General features: G+C 52.0%; 1 non-coding gene across 1 annotated transcript in view; it reads left to right on the top strand.

The window, feature by feature from the left end:
* Nucleotides 1-4,075: 4,075 nt before the first annotated feature.
* Nucleotides 4,076-5,000, top strand: part of LOC126447578 (small subunit ribosomal RNA) — a 1,909-nt gene continuing 984 nt past the window's right edge. Inside the window, exon 1 of the ribosomal RNA XR_007583779.1 lies at nt 4,076-5,000. This exon is cut by the window's right edge and continues 984 nt beyond it. This is a non-coding gene — a ribosomal RNA (small subunit ribosomal RNA).

The following is a 5,000-nucleotide window of genomic DNA, read 5'->3' as shown; positions in this document are numbered from 1 at the left end:
CCTTAACCTAACCTATATCGTACCTTAACCTAACCTATATCGTACCTTAACCTAACCTATATCGTACCTTAACCTAACCTATATCGTACCTTAACCTAACCTATATCGTACCTTAACCTAACCTATATCGTGCCTTAACCTAACCTATATCGTGCCTTAACCTAACCTATATCGTGCCTTAACCTAACCTATATCGTGCCTTAACCTAACCTATATCGTGCCTTAACCTAACCTATATCGTGCCTTAACCTAACCTATATCGTGCCTTAACCTAACCTAATTTGTGCCTTAACCTAACCTAATTTGTGCCTTAACCTAACCTAATTTGTGCCTTAACCTAACCTAATTTGTGCCTTAACCTAACCTAATTTGTGCCTTAACCTAACCTAATTTGTGCCTTAACCTAACCTAATTTGTGCCTTAACCTAACCTAATTTGTGCCTTAACCTAACCTAATTTGTGCCTTAACCTAACCTAATTTGTGCCGTAACCTAACCTAATTTGTGCCGTAACGTAACCCATGTTGTGCCGTAACGTAACCCATGTTGTGCCGTAACGTAACCCATGTTGTGCCGTAACGTAACCCATGTTGTGCCGTAACGTAACCCATGTTGTGCCGTAACGTAACCCATGTTGTGCCGTAACGTAACCCATGTTGTGCCTTAACCTAACCCATGTTGTGCCTTAACCTAACCCATGTTGTGCCTTAACCTAACCCATGTTGTGCCTTAACCTAACCCACGTTGTGCCTTAACCTAACCTACGTTGTGCCTTAACCTAACCTACGTTGTGCCTTAACCTAACCCATGTTGTGCCTTAACCTAACCCATGTTGTGCCTTAACCTAACCCATGTTGTGCCTTAACCTAACCCATGTTGTGCCTTAACCTAACCCATGGTGTGCCTTAACCTAACCCATGGTGTGCCTTAACCTAACCCATGTTGTGCCTTAACCTAACCCATGTTGTGCCTTAACCTAACCCACGTTGTGCCTTAACCTAACCCACGTTGTGCCTTAACCTAACCCACGTTGTGCCTTAACCTAACCCACGTTGTGCCTTAACCTAACCCACGTTGTGCCTTAACCTAACCTACGTTGTGCCTTAACCTAACCCATGTTGTGCCTTAACCTAACCCATGTTGTGCCTTAACCTAACCCATGTTGTGCCTTAACCTAACCCATGGTGTGCCTTAACCTAACCCATGGTGTGCCTTAACCTAACCCATGGTGTGCCTTAACCTAACCCATGGTGTGCCTTAACCTAACCCATGTTGTGCCTTAACCTAACCCATGTTGTGCCTTAACCTAACCCATGTTGTGCCTTAACCTAACCCATGTTGTGCCTTAACCTAACCCATGTTGTGCCTTAACCTAACCCATGTTGTGCCTTAACCTAACCCATGTTGTGCCTTAACCTAACCCATGTTGTGCCTTAACCTAACCCATGTTGTGCCTTAACCTAACCCATGTTGTGCCTTAACCTAACCCATGTTGTGCCTTAACCTAACCCATGTTGTGCCTTAACCTAACCCATGTTGTGCCTTAACCTAACCCATGTTGTGCCTTAACCTAACCCATGTTGTGCCTTAACCTAACCCATGTTGTGCCTTAACCTAACCCATGTTGTGCCTTAACCTAACCCATGTTGTGCCTTAACCTAACCCATGTTGTGCCTTAACCTAACCCATGTTGTGCCTTAACCTAACCCATGTTGTGCCTTAACCTAACCCATGTTGTGCCTTAACCTAACCCATGTTGTGCCTTAACCTAACCCATGTTGTGCCTTAACCTAACCCATGTTGTGCCTTAACCTAACCCATGTTGTGCCTTAACCTAACCCATGTTGTGCCTTAACCTAACCCATGTTGTGCCTTAACCTAACCCATGTTGTGCCTTAACCTAACCCATGTTGTGCCTTAACCTAACCCATGTTGTGCCTTAACCTAACCCATGTTGTGCCTTAACCTAACCCATGTTGTGCCTTAACCTAACCCATGTTGTGCCTTAACCTAACCCATGTTGTGCCTTAACCTAACCCATGTTGTGCCTTAACCTAACCCATGTTGTGCCTTAACCTAACCCATGTTGTGCCTTAACCTAACCCATGTTGTGCCTTAACCTAACCCATGTTGTGCCTTAACGTAACCCATGTTGTGCCTTAACGTAACCCATGTTGTGCCTTAACCTAACCTATAATGTGCCTTAACCTAACCTAAAGTGCGCCGTAACCTAAACTATATTGCGCCTTAACCTGACGCACGTTGTCGCTGAACCTGCTCTGTAATTGTTATGCAACCCGTTAAAGTAGTGTAGTGTTGCCTAACCGCAACCCTCGCAATATAGTTCGCTACTCGCACTGCCCGGTCCCCTGTGTATCGCGTCATGTTAAACACCTTGCAGGTGTTGCTGACTTTCCACATGCTCCTGCTATACACTGTAGTGTGGATAGCAGCAGGACGTACATGCCCCCCCCCCTTCCCCCCTGCCTTCGCAAGCTGGTCGGTGAGAAGTTTGCATGTTCAATGCCCTTCGCATGCCGACGTACTCAGCCTACGTTGTGGTACGGCCTGTCACCTGTCCGCCGATGTACGCAAAACCCACAAACTGTACTGCACATTGCTCCGTATGTACTGAATGATACATCGTGGCCCATGTGACCGTATGACGACAGCGCCTAGCAACGGCGGACCATACAGTCCAAATATTGTGCACGCAGCTACGTGTCGTCTCCCTATAAGAGCTGGATTGCAGTGTGGTACGCCATACAGACGTGTGGGAGGAACGGACGCCCTGGATGGCGATCAGCATGAGCAGTCTGTTGATGTAGTGGAGCGTGTATTCGGACGTAGTCGTCTCTTCTCACACACCGTGATAGCATGTTGCACCGCGTTCCACATCTGCGACATGCTGCAGAGGCGGGCTGACAGTCGTTCGCGCAATGGACACCGCATACGTACGGGGTCTACCTTCCACGTGTTCTCTAGGCGTGCACATGTTGTTGCGTCTATGTGGGCAGACGTAGTGTGTTGTGACACCTGACACAGGCATGCAATACTCGTTGCAAATGGCGATGGACGTGTACGTTTGCTGGTGACGTTACGCAAATGAACAACCGGTAACCCGTTGTGGTGCGGTTGTTCTCGCTAGAGGTGAATCAGTGTTGGCGACGATCGGTCGAGCTATTAACCGGTTGTTTCAGGGATACCCACCATGCCCACGAACGTGAAAGGGGACCCACCATGCCCACGAACGTGAAAGGGGATCTGGGTGTGAGGCGATACGCGGCGGTGGCTGGGTGGGACCGTCCCCGGCCGGTGAGGGGGGGCCGCCCGGCGTGCTGGCAGCGCGGTGCGTGGGCGCACGCGCTACAGCCGGCTGGTGGGGGCGGCCGGTGGCAGGCGCTCCGGCCGACGGACGCGGCAGGCGGCGCAGCTGCGCGCCGGCGCCCCCTGCTCGCGGCGCCTTGCGGCCAAAGTAGGTCCTCGCGGGCCCGGTGCGAAGCGCGGTGGCCATCTGCAGTGTGCTGGTCCGATTGAGGACTTTGTGCGCTGAGGATGCGCCGCCGCCCGGCGCTCGGCGCCGCGACGCCGTCTGCTGCTCGGTCGCCCCAGCGGTTCTCGCAGGTGGTTTGTATCGCAGCTGTGCGGACGTGTTGGCGCGTGCGCTGTGCTGGGAGAGTTCGCTTCGGCACCCAAGTAGGGCTTTTGTCCTTCTGTGGCGCTGGCGTTGGAGCTGCCGGTCACCGTAGGTGGCGCGTGTTGTCTCCCGCCGGCAATGCCACGACAGCACGCTCCCGGGCCTCTGTCGGCAGCGGCAAGCTCAGTTGGGAGCACGGGTGGTCGCACCTAAAGCGTCTACTCGCCTAACTCCGGGCGATTGCGCCTCTCTCGAACCCGACCAAGTACTTAGGACGGCGCTGCGCGCCGCCGGGACCTGAGAGGGTTTCGAGGTGTGTTGTGCAGGGGAGCTCAGCCTCCTCCTGTTTGCAGAATAATTGAGCGGACGCTTGCGTGTTCGCGCGGGCCCCCGGGACACACTCCCGGGCGGCCGGCTGCTCAGCTCTAGTTGACGCAGCTCCCTGGTTGATCCTGCCAGTAGTCATATGCTTGTCTCAAAGATTAAGCCATGCATGTCTCAGTACAAGCCGCATTAAGGTGAAACTGCGAATGGCTCATTAAATCAGTTATGGTTCCTTAGATCGTACCCACGTTACTTGGATAACTGTGGTAATTCTAGAGCTAATACATGCAAACAGAGTCCCGACCAGAGATGGAAGGGACGCTTTTATTAGATCAAAACCAATCGGTCGGCTCGTCCGGTCCGTTTGCCTTGGTGACTCTGAATAACTTAGGGCTGATCGCACGGTCCTCGTACCGGCGACGCATCTTTCAAATGTCTGCCTTATCAACTGTCGATGGTAGGTTCTGCGCCTACCATGGTTGTAACGGGTAACGGGGAATCAGGGTTCGATTCCGGAGAGGGAGCCTGAGAAACGGCTACCACATCCAAGGAAGGCAGCAGGCGCGCAAATTACCCACTCCCGGCACGGGGAGGTAGTGACGAAAAATAACGATACGGGACTCATCCGAGGCCCCGTAATCGGAATGAGTACACTTTAAATCCTTTAACGAGTATCTATTGGAGGGCAAGTCTGGTGCCAGCAGCCGCGGTAATTCCAGCTCCAATAGCGTATATTAAAGTTGTTGCGGTTAAAAAGCTCGTAGTTGGATTTGTGTCCCACGCTGTTGGTTCACCGCCCGTCGGTGTTTAACTGGCATGTATCGTGGGACGTCCTGCCGGTGGGGCGAGCCGAAGGCGTGCGACCGCCTCGTGCGTGCTCGTGCGTCCCGAGGCGGACCCCGTTGAAATCCTACCAGGGTGCTCTTTATTGAGTGTCTCGGTGGGCCGGCACGTTTACTTTGAACAAATTAGAGTGCTTAAAGCAGGCAAGCCCGCCTGAATACTGTGTGCATGGAATAATGGAATAGGACCTCGGTTCT

This window comes from Schistocerca serialis, unplaced genomic scaffold (genome assembly GCF_023864345.2).
Source record: "Schistocerca serialis cubense isolate TAMUIC-IGC-003099 unplaced genomic scaffold, iqSchSeri2.2 HiC_scaffold_513, whole genome shotgun sequence".
Lineage (NCBI taxonomy): Eukaryota > Metazoa > Arthropoda > Insecta > Orthoptera > Acrididae > Schistocerca > Schistocerca serialis.
This window is presented reverse-complemented; position numbering and strand designations above follow the sequence as displayed.